The 16,739-nt window shown below is 45.3% G+C and overlaps 1 protein-coding gene across 4 annotated transcripts in view; it reads right to left on the reverse strand.

Annotated features, from left to right (window-relative positions):
- Positions 1–13,616, reverse strand: part of CEMIP2 (cell migration inducing hyaluronidase 2) — a 125,402-nt gene extending 111,786 nt beyond the window's left edge. For all 4 annotated transcript variants that reach the window (XM_087858782.1, XM_087858783.1, XM_045772616.2 and 1 more), the window contains exon 1: positions 13,076–13,616. The gene's annotated coding sequence lies outside the window, so the exon portion shown is untranslated. The remainder of the gene's footprint in view (positions 1–13,075) is intronic.
- Positions 13,617–16,739: the final 3,123 nt, after the last annotated feature.

Genomic DNA, 16,739 nt, shown 5'->3' on the forward strand with positions numbered 1-16,739 from the left:
GACCTCGGGGTCGTGAGTTCAAGCCCCATGTTGGCTGTAGACATTACTTATATAAATAAATAAACATTTAAAACATTACAACTAAAAGAATCATTTTATGCAGATTTCTCTTTCAATTTATCATGATTTTTAAAGATACAAGATACAAATACACTGCTTTAGAATTTCATTTGATATTTGTGAGTTTAGGAGCAGTATTATGAATCAATTACTTAAAAATATAATGATTGCTAGTTATAGATTTAAATTATTTGTAGGAAGAACTGACATTTCACTCATTCAATTGTGAGCTCCTGCGGTCACTAGAGAATCGTGGTAAGCACCAGGGAGGACAGACAAAAGATTTGCAGCATCCAAAAAAATTCCTAAATTCAATTTTAATCACTTGCTTGAAGGCAGAGTGGAACTGACCAAGGAAATACAGTTGACCCTTGATTTGGGGGGTGGCTAGGGGCACTGATCCCTGCCTCCCCTGCCCAAGCAGTCAAAAATCCATGTATAACTTTTGACTCTCCAAAAATTTAACTAATAATGGCTTACTATTGGCTAGAAGCCTTATGGATGACATAAAGGTTGGTTACCACACACTTTATAAAATGTTATATGTATTATACACTGTATTCTTACAATAAAGGAAGCTAGAGAAAAGAAATTGCTATTAAGAAAACCACAGGAAACAGAAAATACATGTACAGCACTGGGCTAGTGTGAGTTTGGGGTTCTGAGAACAAAGAGGCACCTAACAGAAGAATGCATGAAGAGTTCCCTCTGGCTTTCCAGACTTCAAGGTGAGTATGAGCTGTCATTTTAAAGTTTTTATGACAGACCAGTGTTTTTACTCAATACACTAATAATTTGCTCATATTACATGTCGTTTTTAAGAGGGCTGTCTTTCTAGTGTAAGAACACAGCACTCTACAGAAGGAACATGTTAGCATTTTATGATGTATTTGAACAGCTATTGCAGCCTAAGCTAAATCCCTAAACACAGACAGATAATCCAAAACGGGAGAAAACCAAGTCATTCGTGTTGAGTTTGGAAATGCACTCCATGAAGGTTCTGAAGCATAACTTTTGGTATGTGAAAGAATTATCTCATATGTATTTACCAGATGGTAAAAAGGCTTACCTGAAAGGCTTAGCAGCAACTAATTAATTAAAAAGTAAAACAGTAAGTAAAAAAATATCATATGTCATACTTCATACTATCATATAAATAAATAAATATCATGCCATTAAAGATCTTCCCAGGGAATTTAGGCAAACATTTAAAGTACATAATACAAGAAATTACTAAGAATATGAAACCATATCAACTTGAAAGATATAAATGCAAACGCTAAAAAAGGGAAAGCATTCAAAACCTACTACTTTTGTCTAAAAAAAAACTCACAAAAAAAAAACCTTTAAAGCTTGCTGTTATTTTAAATAGAATTCTTCTGTTGGATAAAAAGAGTGTATAATCTCGGGGCTCCTGGGTGGCTCAGCCGTTAAGCGGCTGCCTTCGGCTCAGGTCATGATCCCAGGGTCCTGGGATCGAGCCCCACATCACATCGGGCTGCCTGCTCGGTGGGAAGCCAGCTTCTCCCTCTCATACTTCCCTTGCTTGTGTTCCCTCTCTTGCTGTCTCTCTCTGTCAAATAAATAAATAAAATATTGTTTTAAAAAAGTGTATAACCTCAAACAGTAACTCGAGATGGGAAGGGTCTGTGCATTTGGCGAGAGCACTCAATGAAAAGGAGTAATCACAGAAAATAGTTTATTTTGGAATTTCAATAACGTTAAAGGAGATCAGACTGGCGAGAGTTTCTTGGGCCTATAAAAAAAGAGCATGACTTTAAGAAAACTGAGATATGCTCATTTAAAGTTGTCAAACACCATGCTATCCTATCCCATCCATGAAGCCCTGTCATCTCAGGATTCTACAAGAAGTTTCTTGGCTGTTCTTCCCTGCACTCTATCTAAAACTCTTATTGGGGGGCTCCTGTACTGGCTGGCTCAGTTGGTAGAGCCTCTAACTCTTGATCTTGGGGTCATGAGTTCAAGCCCCACATCGAGTGTAGAGATTACTAAAAAAAAATTTCTTAAATAAAACTCTTGTTGGATCATCTTGCTTTCTGCCTTATGTTTCAGTTCGCATGTGGACTTGTCCATCCAAACTCTGCAGTTGAATATGAGCTTCTTGAGTACAGGGACTAGTCTTACGTAACTCAGTATTCTCACAGGGCCTTACAACACACAGTAGGTCCTCACTAGGTGCTTGTTGAACTTAGATCACACCCTACCTCTATAGACCACACACACACACACACACACACACACACACACACACACAGAGGTTGGAATTTCCCACTCAATCTTTCTTCAACATCCTTGAGGCTCAGGGAAATTTGTCTTATCTGCCTATATCTGTTGCCCTGATTTGGGAAAAACTAAGAACATTTACTACTTCAAGCAAAAAACCCAAAGCATTAATTTTTACAAAATGCAATCCTAGCGTGCAATCTAGCAGGTGGCTAAAGATATTATTACCAACTGCAAACAGGAATTCTAAAGATAAAAAGCGGCAAACTAGACAAGCTCAACATTTCACAATATTTTGTAATACTTGCAGCAAAACAGTAGGAAATGCAGTAGGCACATAGGAAAAAGGAAGGTGTTCCACCCCACTTCATATCATGCAGACAGACGATAAGTGCTGTCATCTGGGGCGCCTGGCTGGCTCAGTCGGTAGAGTGTGCAACTCTTCATCAGCAGGTCGTGAGTTCGAGCCCCACATTGGGCACAGAGCTTACTTTGAAAACGATGTTGGGATCAAAGGGAAAATCTTCTCAATACAGACACAGCGGTAATTCAAAGCCAGTAAGCGCTCTTTAAAAGGGCTGAGTTTTCACGTTCTTTCTACTGCCCAGATGCTAACATCAAAGACAAACCGCCTACTATACATGCTTATTATTCACACAGTGGTTGAGGACGCTTGCCCTCGAGGCTGTATATTCAGTCCCCCAAACCACGCAGCCTCTCCAACCCAGTGGAGAGGGGCTCTTCTAGCCCACTGCCATGCCATGCGTACTGACCCCATCCTATCGAACGCCTAATGAAAATGCACTACTTTCAACTCATTTAAAGTCTTTTAAATCCTACCTACACTTGCTATGCGAACTTATTTTTGAATGGAAAATTCAGGCTTACAGGAACAGTCAAGAAGCTGGCATCACCTCAAGTTTACTCTTCTTTGATCAAGCACATAATTTTTGAAACAGTATCCAGTCTAAAGGTCGATTTTGCAAATTATAGTCGAGTTTCGGAACAACTGGCCAAAATCTGGCTGAGGAAACTTCCTTTTATCAAGATCTTGGTTGGTCTTTACCACACACCCACTGGTATGCTCTCGGTCACAACAAAAAGTAACGCACGCCAGGAACAAGAGGTGTTTGTGAATTATCTTGAAAATAAATGACAGATGTTTGTAATTATTAGTAATTATGACCTAATTAAAATTTTAACCAGCTCCTAATGGCCTTGAACTTCCAATGAACGGTTCCAAGTTCCAATCTCCCAATTTTAGGAGAAAGATAACATCAAGGAATCAAGTATAGGGTGTTGGGGGAGGGTGTAGTTGTAGATTCAGATTATGTCTATAGTTGGTTAACAATGAGCTCAGCACTTTAATCATATAAAGCTGTTCTGTAAGAAATAAGCTTAGAAAAACCGACTTTTTGGCCCTTTAGTTTCTCAAAATGTCAAATAAATACTTAAGTGCGATCAATATTTTCATGAAGATTACGTATTTAAATACGTATCATAAAGATTTTTCAAAAACAGTGGTTGAGGGGCGCCTGGGTGGCTTAGTTGTTAAGCGTCTGCCTTCAGCTCAGGATGTGATCCCAGTGTTCTGGGATCGAGCCCCACATCAGGCTCCTCCGCTAGAAGCCTGCTTCTTCCTCTCCCACTCCCCCTGCTTGTGTTCCCTCTCTCGCTGGCTGTCTCTGTTGAATAAATAAATAAAATCTTTAAAAAAACAAAAACAATGGTTGAAAAGTTTCTGGGGGAACATCCTTCTACACATAGTTTAGGGGAATATCTTTGAATGCATATCCTATTCCCAGAGCATATAGGATAAAATAAATTTTTAAACAATAATCCTTGCAACAGAATTCAACAGAAATGCTAGGTCTGTACTTATAGCTTTTTGGAAGAGAACAGACAGATGGTGGAGGAAAATTAAGTTCAGTTCCATTCAGAGATCAGCTTGGTTTGTGCAAGCACACACCTGAAGAATCCAAAGCCCTGAGACTTCCAAACAGAACAGTGCTCTCAGACAAACCTATTCTCCATCATTACCTTGCACAGGAAGGCCTTTTGTCTCTTCTTTTCAACTCTCCAAACCACGGTGAGTCACTATCACCTGCAGTTGCCTGACATGTCTCCAAGAAATACGACACTTGGCATGGTTAGTTTATTTACATTCATTCTGGTTTACTTTTACTAAGCTGATCCTGCCCAGGCCAATGTTCAGAGGCAGAGGGGAAGCACCAACCCTCCATTAAAAACCTCTCCCTATGCAGGGAAAGGATACAGGCTGAGAAATCTTCATTTTTATTCTCCTACCTTCTTTTTCCACTTGGTCAATTTAGACACATACGATGAATGATACTCCCCAAAGTTGAGCAACTATTACGTATAAACACCAATACACCCAGACTTCTAGTCTAGTCCCATGCATCATTGTTCACAGTACCTCTTGCCTCAGAAGGAAACCACTCTCCCAGTACATACTAACTCTGTGAAAATATAATAGGGAGAAATGACAAGGAAATTTTCAAACCTATAATCTCCTAAAAAGACTAAATTGACTAAAAATTATTTTTTGTCGCAAAGCATCTGAGTCAGAATAAGTATTATTTAAAGGCAGAAGACATTGGGTTTTTTTTCCTGCTGAGATACTCACTTTTTGTTAAGCTCTACTGTTATTAAGCTCTTGGCCAGAAAACCATAGTCAGGAAATAATAAATCCCTGGAAAACAAAAATTAACTAAAAATACTAAGAGTTGGGTTATGTGGAAAAAAACAAGGAACAAATGAATGCTGAGTTTACGGGTCTGCAGTGAAGGAATTCAGATTAGCAAATCGGCTACAATTTCACTAAAGTGGATATATCCTCGAAAATTAGGTTGGAATCCCCTGTTAAATATGGATTCCTCTGAACAAAGAGTCTTTATTCATAATATCTGGTGCACAAAGTAAACCAAGTGAACACTTTCCCATCTTAAAGTTATATAGGCGACTTTTAAGAAATGTTTTCAGTTCATTCTTATAGTCCTCTCATTTATGCAAGGGACAGGAGACAGATGTCTGATTTTCCTGACACCAAACATACTCATTAATCCTGTCTTTTTCAAATCTGTTAAGCATCTCCCTGAAAAGCAGTGCTTGACCCCAAAGCCAAGATGGCGGACAGAGCGAAAAGGCTGAAGAACATTACCAAGGGCAACAAAAGACAAGCAAAAGAAAAAAGGAAACAGACCCACAGACCAACAGGAGAGAAAGGCTGACGATGAAGAATTTCGAACACTCCTGACCCAGTCAAAAATAAATTTCAAAAAAGCAAAGTAGATAGACCCCTGGGTGGAAGGAAAGAACTGAAGGATAAACAAAATTGAAGGCAGAACAATCTTCAACTTGGAAAACGGGAGAAAGGAGAGGGTGGGTCGTTTTACCTACCAGTCCTCTGCTCTTCACTCCTATTTCCTTTTCCCAATTATTATTCCTCAGCTTCTTTTTTCTCCTTAATTCTCTCTATTGAAAAGCTGCCCTCCTTTCTCCCCTCCTTCCCAATGCTCCTTAGACCATCCCCCTCCGCCCTTGTTCCCCACAGGCTGGGAGGACACAGGCTCCCAACCTGCTGACAGTGACGGATGGCTGCCAGAGAGGCACACAATGCCCGATGCAGGCGTGTCATCAGCCTTGCAGCTGGCCTTCGAAAGAAAGAACCAAAGCCAGCGTCTGACCTGAGGGAGGCTGATTTAATTAAGGTTACAGCGAAGGGCAGAGCCCGCCTGTGGGCTGCATTCTCTGCCGAGCGCCAGGGACAAAGCCCGAAAATACTTCTCAAGAAGAAAGAGCCAAGAAAGTTAACGTTGGTTAAATTATTGAAAGTAGGAAAAAAAGAAAAGGCAACAGAGATTTGCCTGATAAAGAAGCAGAGGCGCATCAAAAGTCCACGATCTCTTGAGATACAGACACCAAAACGCAATGACAGTAGAAAGCGGGTAACGAGGCGGTTTGGACATGCCTTCCAAACTAGGAAATATTCCAAATGAAGAATGAGATGCTCCGACTGAAGTGATCTGGGGCCACTCAATCCAGCATCAAAGCGAAGTTTCTATTAATGGCAGGGCCGGGACTGGAATCCAAATGTACCATTTCTTTTACCTACAACACATAGCCTATTTTAAATACAATTCTCACCACTGAGAGTAAAGGCCTGCCCGACAGGGAACACATTTAGGCTGGAACATCTCTTAAGAGACTCTGCTAGATGATGGGGACCCAACAGTGTACAAACAAACAAACAAACAAATCTCTACCTTCAAGGAGCTCAGAGCTCAGTGTCGGGGGGTCAGGAGAGGACCCAAGTTAACAAGTAAGTACAGTGCATGTCAGGGTAAAGACCCTGGGCTGGTGGGTCTGAGGAGGTGATCGCCTGAGTTTATTAGATCTCTATGAATGGAATGGAGTTACATTTTTAAAACCCCTAGCAAACTGACTTACCCAAATGCACGCCACCAGACCACGACCGATAGCTTCCTTTGCACGTAGAAACTAAAAGTTACCACAGAACTCAGCCCCTAACACGACAACACACTGTCCAACAATGACCAGTATGGGAGGAAAACAACAGAAGTTTCTTGAATTCTCTGGAAGGCTGGCAGGCACAGCATCACCTGCAGATGCGTCCCTGGTCAAAATAAAAACAGTCCTAGTGCCTGATCTCCTGGGGCGTCTGAAACCTAGGTTTCTGTAAGGGACCATATTACACCTCCTCCCATCTCGAAGTCCAGCAAAGTCAGCAGGGAGGACCAACGAATGAGCAATTACTCTGCACTAGAGGGTGCATGGCCTCTGCATAGCTGAGCAGGGACAGAATACCGCCAGTAGCAGTGGGACAGGTAAACAGGGGCTGCATGATGAGCTCAAGGGCCTTAAGCACAAAGAGGGAGCAAGAAGAAATACTTGAAGTTAGCCAAGCTCAGACCACAGAGTAACTCAGCAGCGGGGGAAAGTTATCCATGAGCTAGCTGACCATACATTGTGAAGCGTGACCATAGGGAGAGGACAGGCAGTGTCTAAACCAGCACAAGCACTCGGGAAAGCAGCTATTAATATTCATCGAAAGACGTCATTAACCGTGTTGAAAAGACGATTCATCTTCCATTTGGCCTTTTCAGCTCTATCTCTCTACACAGCCCACTCGCTACCAAACTGCTAGCTTCTCAATATTACTAGCACTTTGTTTCTATCTGAGCACGTCCTAGGGTGGCTGGGGAAGGGCTGTCATCAAGTACCCACTGCACGATTAAAGCCACATCTCCGGCATTAAGGAAACAGAATTTTTTAAATCCTCACACGAAGTGGATTTATAGAGGTGACACTGGTGGTAGTAAAAACCAGTATGTTTTTTTACCACAATAAGAAAAAAAAAAAGACTCATTTTTCTCATTCCTTCTGAAACAGGAATCAGGCATTTGTCCTTGTGCTCAACTTAATCTTTCCACTCCCTAAAATGTTAATAATTAATTTTCCAACCTCACTGTATGCGGAAAAAAACTCTTCATTCTTCAGGGAAGTGAGTCACCATCAGTGAGGACCATTATAAGAACAGAAGATCGGCAGTATCCGAGTGCGAGCCAACAATTAGGCAGGAGCCCCCAAATCAATAATAATTTCACTCCTCGGAGAGACTTCATAATTAGATAGGACCAAAACATCTGGCTTGTGGTGGATATTCAAATGTTTTAAGATATTTATATCAAACTCAGAGTCAATGAGGACAATTCTTTTCTCCGTGGCTTAACATGGATCGTCTTAAATTGCAATCCTTTCAGGCAACAAAGTTCCAATCACACTTCTATGCAGTGTTAACACCATTTTAAAAACTATATTAAAGCTAAGACTGCTACCAGCTCTCTGAGGCAAACTTTTCATAATATAAAGCGTCCAAGTGCTGTCAATCTTTTACTTATTGTCCAAACGAAAGTGGAGCCCTGATAAAGTAAATATCAAAGGTTGATCACTTGTGGCCAGGTAATGAAAATAAATGTCACGTTCCAAATCTGCCTACAAGGTTAGACTAATACTAACAATTTCAAGACAGATTTGCCTAATCGATGAAAAGACAGATTTGATGGGAGATAGCAAGTCCGTGTTTTCAGTGATATGCAGCATCCCAGGCTGTGCCATTTTTTTTAAAGAGGCATTTTCATAAGGACCCTATGCTTCCTTCATCTTGGTACTGCTCACAGCAACCAGCACAGAGCCTTGCACATCTTAGGAATGCAATAAAATATTTGCCGAACATAGTTCCCGACAACCAACATTAATGGCTTCCCAAAGCAAGAACAGGGAAAACAAAAGGCCATGCCAACATATTTCTAATACACTTGTATCCTATGATTCACAACACAAATCTGAATAATGTTTCCAGGAACTTGTTTTTAAAAAATGTGCACTTCTACAATATTTTACATTTGTGTACTATTCGTGAAAGATGCAAGTAAAGCTAACATTATTTTTACACTTAGTTCCTTATTTGCCAGAAATTTCTTACAAGTAACATCACCCCACTGTGTACATCATATCATGTGTAAATCCTCCCAGACACAAAAGGTGGAGTGTCTGCTTTAAACTTGGGTGCAATGGGTTTCTAAGCCCAAATGCAAATTATTTCCCCATTAAAACATTAAAATAACTAAATTGCTAACAAAACCAAACAGGAACAAATTAGAGTATATTAGAGGGGGAAAAAATGCTGACTGGAAGTAAGGACAAAGGGGTTCTTGTCCCTGCTCAGCCATTAATTTACTATATGACCTTTACCTAATTAGTTAGCCTCTCTGGGTCTCAACTTCCTCATTTTAATATTACTTTTAAAGTCCTTTCAAACTACATGCTAAGATTCAACATGTCCTGAAAACTGATTTACATTCGTACTGACCCCCTCCTCCCCAAATCACACTGAACGTGCTAGTTTCAAATATGAGTATGGATTTCTATCGAACGCAATTTATTAAAATGTCAGATGAGCTTAAGTCCATTTCAAGCAGAGAATCAGGCAAGGAGATTAAAACAAATAGTGCTTGTAGATTCAAGTTTCACCTAGATAGCAACTGTTCTTCCGGGGGGAACAGCCTTTTCCTTTAACAGCATCCTTGAAAATTGTACCTCTTTACAAATGGAGAAAACTAGTCAGGGCCATTGCCAGGGTCTCAAAAATGCAGCGGTATGGCTTTTCCTTCCTTTTCCCTTTTCCATATTCATCTTGTGAGGGGAGAGGAGAGCAGAAGGGCTAGCGTGATTGAGAGAGAGGGTAGAAGAACGTGGCAGTTTCAGGACAGACCCAGACAAGCCCCTCTCAATTGAGGTACTGTACAAGTCAGCCCATCCTTCTAATGAGTGCTCACAACCCAAACGCAATGAAAAGATTTCCTGTGGCTGTGATGGGAAGAGGCCTGGACACGTTGAGGAATGCCCTATGACAATAACCAACATAACCATCTGAAAAACTGCACTCAAGCTGAGATTCAGAACGCTCCGGAAAGGGTCAACAAAACAGAAATCTGCCACTGAGACCAGTTAGACTAAGTTATGATCTGGAGCTTAAAAAATTCTGAAAAGAACATATTCTGGAAGTACCTTTTGATACCAAACAGCACTAACCTGTATGGTACTTTCTTATATACGCAGCAAGTTAAATCAAAGTTAATCCACAAAGAATTCAACAAATTATTCTTAAACGAATTTTACAGATGAACAAACAACATGTAAAGAACTGGGGGATCCGGCCAGCAGCAAACGGTTAGCAAATGTCAGAGCCTTGTTTTAAACTCCATTCTGACTTCAAGTACTCCAATCTTTACATTTCAAAAATGGTACCACTGATGCCCGTGTTCACTCCCTATTATTTTTGTCCGATTTAGAAAATTTTATTTTTCACTAAAATGCTTCCATGCCTCCCCACCGCCCCCGCCAACTCCCAATCTGGTCCTCCTCTGGCTTCTTAAAACTTTCTATGCATCATGCTCCGAACACTCATACACACTGACCGGGCCTTCTCCAATTGTTCATTTCCTTTTCCCCCAGCCTGGGCTCATTCCTTCCAACAGCAGAGACTGCCTCATCTTTCTTTATAGATGGAAGGCACCGCACAGATTAGCTTGGCTCCCTGTGACTTCCAAGTTTGAACCATTCCATCCAACTCCCTCTCTCCACCGACAAGCACACGGTGGGGATTCAGATTGCTTCCCAAGTGCCTGACACTCGATAGGTGAATAAGAATTGTTAGTTGAATGCGTGGTGGGTGGGTGGGTGGATGATGCAAGATCCTATTTTATAGCAGTTTACAAAGTACACATTTACAGCCAGTATCCCGTGGGAATCTAAAACTGTGCACTTAGGGGCGCCTGGGTGGCATAGCGGTTAAGCGTCTGCCTTCGGCTCAGGGCGTGATCCCTGCGTTGTGGGATTGAGCCCCACATCAGGCTCCTCCACTAGGAGCCTGCTTCTTCCTCTCCCATCCCCCTGCTTGTGTTCCCTGTCTCGCTGGCTATCTCTATCTCTGTCGAGTAAATAAATAAAAAATCTTTAAAAAAAATAAAATAAATAAAACTGTGCACTTAATAATAATTTCAGGGCACCTGGGTGGCTCAGTTGGTTGGGAGTCTGCCTCTGGCTCGGATCATGATCCCAGGATCCTGGGATCAAGTCCCATATCGGGCTCCCTGCTCTGCGGGTGGCCTGCTTCTCCCTCTCCCTCTCCCTCTGCCTGCAGCTCTCCCTGCTTGTGTGCTCTCTCTCTTGCTCTGTCAAATAAGTAAAATCTTTAAAAAGTAATAATAATAATAATAATCATTTCAGTGTTCTCTTTCTGCACTGCGGCTCATCACATCATTCTCAAATTCAGAACCGGGCCCAGAGGTGCAGAGCTGGTTAGTAGCCTTTCAACTTCTGAAATGGCCCACCACTACTTTCCTTTATAAGCCTGTCTTCTCGCCACTCCCAAGGTAGCTTGGGAATAGGCTAGACTAGGTTCATTAGAACACGAAGGAGGTGTTGTCCCATTCTGGTTTCCTATTGTGAAATCTGAGACTTCGGAAAATCTGTAGGTTACAGGTTAGATCAACAAAAGAGCCTGGACTCAAACAAATTCGCTGTGACCAAGAAAACCTAAACAAGCACAAGGGAGGAATGTACTAATTGGACCTCCCTGTCCACACACGCCTAGGCTTCCTGCACAGGCTGTTAAAGCAGACAGGGAGGTGAGGGCTCAAAATTCACTTCTAACCTTAATTTTCTGAGCTTAAACACACATTCATCAGATAAAACAGGATCAGGTGGAATAACTGAAAGCCAGGAGCAGACTTCCAGTTCCACCCCACACACTCTGACCCTGTAGTGCAGGTACACAGAAAGTGAGGGGAGTGACTGTAAGGTAAAGGACCCAACACCAGGAGGTACTACCCAGTGTCTACTAAGCACAAGTACCCACTGCACTTTCTTCTGCTTTGCCAAGAAATGCAAACCCAAAAGAGCCCTTGAATAGCTAATCAAAGGCACATAACCAGAGCATGATGCCCAGACCAGTTCTGAAAATAGCAAGCTTCCTTCAAGGGTCAAAGATTAAGAGCTCCTTTTTGCCCACCAAAGAACCCTAAGGCTAAATACTTGAAATGCATTTTTAACACAGAGCCACTTCCAACAGGTAGGTCTGGCTGCCCAGAGGGCTGAGGCCTCCCTCAGCTCAGGTGAAATCTCCCTCCATCCCACTGCCTCTAAATTCTCATTTTGTCCTGGTAAGGGCTCCCAAAAACAACGCGTGCACACCCTCAACACATGCAATTATGCAACAACCCATCACATTGTCACACTGAAACCAGGAGAGTGGACACAAGCCAATAAGTGGCTCCTGTGCGGAATTAAAGTTCTTAAAATTATTAAGCACTCCATCATTAACCCCGACTGTTGATGAAAGGAGACGTATATCGAAGTCTGTTTTCCTAACCTTAGGCAGAGAATTTAAGTGAGTGGTTTCCGCTCCCTCAGCAGAGAGCATCCAGGGACATGGGGACCTTGGTTTTATTGCAAAGGATGTAGCAACTGGCATTAACTACTAACTCCGGGATCCTCACAGAACGGGATCCCCTCCTTTGCCAAGACCTCCCAACTCTGCAAAGTAAAGCTGGGAGTGGGGTCCAGTGCTGAGACTACCCCAGCCGTAAAGAAAGCTGCAAGCATTTTAACCCCCCCCCTTACTTTTACCAACACAAAGCGGGGTAAGGTCTGAAGGGTTGGTTCACCAACCCAGGGGAATAGTAGACAAAGGTCACCCCAAACGCATCCGCGCGCGCACCGACGCCGAGACTCTGCAATGCACATTCTACCAACCTTTCACCGTGGTCGGCTTCCTGTGGGGTTTACACCCCCCACCCCAACACTCTCCGGAAAGTTTGAGGCTGTTCACACCGACTTTCAAAGGTCCATTGTTTCCTTCCCCGTAAACGTAATGAAAAGAGAGACGGAGAGAAAGAAATCAAGACGCGGTTCCCCAGACCCTTTCTTACGGAGAGGATTTACTCCGGGGGAGTCCGGTTACTCCGGATCCGGAGAGGAGAGAGACCGGGAACGGCGGAGCGCGGGGGGAGGGCGGGAGGATGTTTTCCATTTCAGCAGAAATGCCTAAATGCCAGGCCGCCGGGAGCCGGGACTGTGCGCGGGGCCGCCGGCGGCGACCTCGCACTGGCCCCCGCTGGCAGCTGGGGAGGCGGGGCGGGGCGGGGGGAACCCCTCCGCGGCTTACCTTCCCCTCCCCCACTTAGCGTCGGCTACTTCAGGTGCCTACACCGCAGTCCAAAGAGACGGAGCCGAGCTCCTAGCGTCCCCGTGTCCGGATCTGCTCTCCATGGCCAGAGAGCCCCTGGAGCCCCACGCCTGCTGCCGCTGCCGCTGCCGCCGCGGCCGCCGCTGCTTTTATGCAACTGGCAGCCGCAGCCTCTGCCTGGAGGTGAAACGCTCTCCTCCCGGGAATGACGCGCACTTCCCTCCGCCTCCGCCTCCTCCTCCTCCAGCCCCGAGCCTCGGGGGCAGGGGCCTCGGCGCGCTCGCTCCTGGAGCAGCCGCTCGGCTTTCTCCGCTCTTTCCCCTCCGGGAGTAAGAGAACCTCAGCCCTGGCGGCGCGCGCCCCAGCGTCCCCGCGACGATGGCAGGAGGCGGCAGCGCGGGGCAGAGTGGGGGTCCCGGGAGTCGCGCTTGTCCCTGGTCGGCGGGCGCCGCGGCTCGCTACGGTCGCGCTCAGCCTCCGCCGGCCAGACAAGCCACCCGGCTCTGCTGGGCCGAGGGCTGCCGATTGGGCGGGCGGGCGGACGAGACGGAGGAGGCGGGGGTAGAGGAGGAGCCTGCGGCCGGAGGAGGCGGTGACCGCGCTGGGCTCCTCCCGCCGCCCGGCTCCGCTGGAGCTCCGGACCCCAGCGCTCAGCGCCTCCCGCCGCGGAGCCAGGGAACCGCGTCCCCCCGGCTGCGGCTGCAAACTCCTACCCGGCCAGCCTGAACCTGAGCCGGCGCCCCCAGCACCTCGAGGCCGAGCCTGACAATAAGCCTGCCTCACCCCCCGGCCGAACCTGACAGTGAGCCCCCATCACTCCCGACCGAGCCTGACAATGAGCCCCCATCACTCCCTGGTGGAGCCTGCTCTCCCCCATCCTGTTCTGGTTGAGCCAGACACTGTGCCCCCATCGCCTCCCGGCTGAGCCTGACTGCGCCCCAACACCCTACGGCTGAGCTGGACACTGCGCCTTCACCGCTCCCGCCAGAGCCAGACTCTGAGCCGAGCCATCCCCAAAGGGACTTCCATAACTCGCGAAAATGTTCTGTGCGCCAGGCCAGCGCACCACGGCCGCCCCCACCTGGCCAACCGTGGGCGCTGGGTTCTCAGCCCTTTCCGAAGAAACAGCCCGCTCTCGGACTCGGGACAGCTCCTCTGGCAGCGCAGAACGGTCCCGGCACCCGGCTCTCCAGCCAGAATAAATATAACTTTGTTTCCCCACGCCCCCTGCCCGCGTCACTCTGGACTGGCTGCCGCTTGCAGGGGTGGCTCTGAGCAAGCCCGCCCACCCCGATGCCTATGGACCTCTCTACCGACTCCCGCACCCAGGCTGGAGTAGCCCAGCCGCCACCACCCCGCCCCTCGCTGGACCTGCCCCCATCGAGGAAAAGCCTTGGCTCCCGCCGAGGGCGCGGCCGGGGCTTCATCAGTCAGACCCACGAGGTCCCCAGCTAGTGACAGCAGCAGGACTGCCAAATCCAGGCAGTCGTCATCCTCTGTTTAAACCGGAATTGGAAGTTGTCCCGAAAGGGAACTCTTTCAGTGAATACTGTACAGATAGGGGTGTTCATTTTTCAGGGGCGCTCTTCCTCCCCCTCCCCCGCCTTTTAATAAAACCTTAGTCATGTAACAATGACACACCCAGCAGGCGGGAAAGGGAATTCCCTATTTCCACGAGTCTGGTGCAGGAGTTTGTAGAAATCAAAAAATTTCCAAATCTTGGCTGATGATAAGAATCCCCTGGGGAGCTTTGAAAAATTCGGATTCCCAAACTTCACACAACCTACTGAATCACAGGTGCCTGGAGTATGTAAATTTGAGAAACGGTGCTACATCCCCGAATTAATTAAGACCTTGGAAAGATGCCTGCACAATAGCAACATGGTCCAGTGCTGAGAATTTAATGAAACTACCCAACTTGGGGAGCCACTGTCCCTCTGGGAGAGGGAGGAAGGTTCTTGGAGTGAGGCAGATGCAGGTGCCTTCAGCTGGGGCCCTGATCTCCCGGTCCTGGGATGGAGCCCCATGTGGGGCTTCCCCAGCAAGGGCAGTCTGCTTCTCCTTCTCCCTCTGCCTCTCCTACCTGCTCCTTCTCGCTCTCAAATAAATAAATAAAATCTTTTTAAAAAAGAAAAGAAAAAGACAGATGGTTTTGAATGACAAACAGGAAGGGACAATGGACTATTTTAGTGATCAAAGGTGAAATGTTTAGGACCATGCCTTATAAAGACAGGATAGGAAATGTGTCACCCTGTGATCCTAATCACTAGAACCCAGAAGTGTTGCTTTATACGGAAACAGGGTCTTTGCAGATGGGATTAAATTAAAGATCCTGAGTTGGGGAGATGATCCTGGGTTATCAGGGTGGGCCCTAAGTGCCATCGCATGTATCCGTACAAAAGGGAGGCAGTCGGAAGACAATGTGAGCACGCAAGCAGAGGCAGCCACAGGAACGGAGTGGCAGCAGCTGCCAGAAGCCAGAAGGGGCAAGGAAGGATTCTACCCTAGAGCCTCCAGAAGGAGGGGGGTCCTGCCCACTGGGTGATTTCAGACTTCCGGACTCCAGGAGCATGAGAGAATACATTTCTGCTGTTTTAAGCCACCAAGTTTACAGTAATGTGTTACAGGAGCCATGGAAAACACATACATCCTCTGGCCTGCGCAGTGCCAACTTTGCATTAAAATGCCCATTTTCTGAATCTTTGTTAAGTTGCAGGCACTTTGCTTGGAGTTTGAATATGTTATGTAGTTTAATTCTCCCAAAAATTGTTATTCCAACTGCAGACACAAGGACACTAGGATTCAGAAAGTCTAGAGAGCCTGCCATAGCAAGAGCCTATTGGAACCAAGTCTGCCAACCATTCAAACATTAAAAATAACAATTAAAAACTCACATAAACTATTTTAATCAAAGTTTTGGGTTTAAAGAGGTCTTACTTCCATAGCCTATACCTATTGCCAAAATCAAAAGAAATGGACATGGATATATGGGGATATTGTGCCTGGAGGGTGGGGTGGGCAGGGGATGTAGGAGACTCCGTACCTTCTGCTCATTATTGTTGTGAACCTAAAACTGCTCTAAATAAAGCCTTTTGCGGGTGCCTGGCTGGCTCAGTCAGTAGAGTATGCGACTCTTGATCTCAGGGTTGTAAGTTCAACCCCCATGTTGGGTGTAAGGATTACTTAAAAATAAAATCTTAAAAAAGAATTTTTTAATAAAAAAATAAAGTTTATCAACACAGAAGGGGGCATTGAATCCTTGTGTGGCTGACCTTTGAGAACTTATGTTCTTGGGTGTTTATCAGGAAACATAAAAAAATCAAAGGTTCTTAAAATAAGGTAGATGGTTTTGAGAATACAGACAGTCCCCAGCTTCCGATGGTTTGACTTAATTGTTCAGCTTTATGATGGTGCAAATGTGAAACGCATTCAGTAGAAACTATACTTCAAATTTCAAAGTTGGATCTTTTCCTGGTCCAGCCAGAAGTGGTATGAGACTCTTTCGTGATGCCTGGCAGAGACAGGGAGCCCATAGGTCTCGGTCAGCCCAGCGATCACGGGGGTCAACAACCGATACACTCACAACCATTCTGTACCCAGACAACCATTCTGTTTTTCACTTTCAGCACAGTACTCAATACAT

The sequence above is a fragment of the Ursus americanus genome, chromosome 34 (assembly GCF_024610735.1).
Source record: "Ursus americanus isolate L20-20 chromosome 34, mUrsAme1.1.p, whole genome shotgun sequence".
NCBI lineage: Eukaryota > Metazoa > Chordata > Mammalia > Carnivora > Ursidae > Ursus > Ursus americanus.